Genomic DNA, 1,501 nt, shown 5'->3' with positions numbered 1-1,501 from the left:
CCCCCCCCCCCCCCCCCCCCCCCCCCCCCCCCCCCCCCCCGAAATGTCACTCTGATGTGCAGTATCGTATTTGAGCCACAAATTTTCTCTTTTAAGAGGTCCCGTGAAGGGTGGCTTGTGTACAGGGCTCCTCATTTCTTACAGCAGACGAAGCGCAGCCGCAGAGGTAAGAGCATCACTCGTGTACGTGTCGCGTTGCCAATCACGGAATTAGACGTAGGATGGGGATTGTGAAGTCCGGCGGGGTTACAAGCAGTGCTGCCCTTCGCAAACGAGGCCATCTGGTAACTTAAAAGAGTTGGAAAGTTGCAGGCTTTGGTGGTGTAACAGTGGAGGACGTAAAATAGTCTGGGGGGGGGTGTGTGGATATTTCATCTTCCTGTGAAAAGCCGTATGCTGACTGCCCGGGGCCAGGGTGCTGACTTTTTCTTTTTTCCTCTTTGGGACTTCCAGATTTTTTATTTTTGCTGTTGGAATGAGACAGTCCGGGTCTCTTTCAGCCGCCTCACAGTCCCTCTTACCCTCTCAGCTTGGCCAGAACTTGCTGTCAGCGTGGGCTGATTAGCCTGGTGGTGATGCCAGCTATCTGAGGCAGCTCTTTGTTTTATTTTCCCCTGTTGGCCTCTGATTTCTCTTGCCTTGTCCGCAGCTTGGAGAGAGACAGTGCAGGCACTCGCTTATCTAATCTCGTAGGCGGATCTGACACGTCTCATCCAGGCTGCGTCCATCTCAGTGCGGAGGAGTTTGGATTAAGCCATCAGTTTCCTAAAGGATGGACAAAAAAGGACGCTGTAGCCGATGAAGACACTCTCTGTGGGATTTCAGGTGTCGTCGGCTGCAGTGAGAGCTTGGTGCCCATCTAGGAATGGGCCGAGAGAGATGAGTAGGGCCATTCCTCTGCAAACGAGTCCTGGTAATAGGTGCATGTATGTGCCTGGGCTGGACAGAGGATAAACAGCCTGCTGCTTCTGCCAAGCAGATTTGACGCCATGGACGGGGCAAGGGTTAGTGCTTTGGTGGTATCCAACCGGGCTCAAACCGGTGGGGACGATGCATTTGCTCTTGCCATCTCCAAGCGTAAGCACTGCCCAGCCTCCTGCTGCGCCGTGAACATCTGCACCTCCCGCGCAAGCCCTCAGCGGAGAAATCCACCCTTGCCCCGGGGAGCAGCGAAGGAGCAGCGGGCTGGAAGGAGGCCCTGCGTGGAGGCATCCATCCTGCGTGGAGATGCCCGTCCTGCGGCCCCGGCGCTGTCGCCACCTTCTCCCGATGGCTGAGCAGCCTCGCCTGGATTCACACGGGAGGTGTAAATCCCTGTGCCCGCAGGTGAGATTCCCAAATCCCCTCTAGCTCTGGGTGCGCAGAAGCTTCCCTCTGTGCTTGTGCTTCTGGTATTAGGCCTGTCTAAAAATTGCTGGGGTTGGATGAGCAATTAGCTCTTGCCTGAACGCCAGCTGCGGTCTCGGAGCAAGCTGCCTGTCTCCCCTGTGTGGTCTCAGCT

This window comes from Aptenodytes forsteri, unplaced genomic scaffold, assembly GCF_000699145.1.
Source record: "Aptenodytes forsteri isolate BGI_AS27 unplaced genomic scaffold, ASM69914v1 Scaffold64, whole genome shotgun sequence".
In the NCBI taxonomy this organism is placed as follows: Eukaryota; Metazoa; Chordata; class Aves; order Sphenisciformes; family Spheniscidae; genus Aptenodytes; species Aptenodytes forsteri.
Note: the sequence above shows the minus strand (reverse complement) of the source record.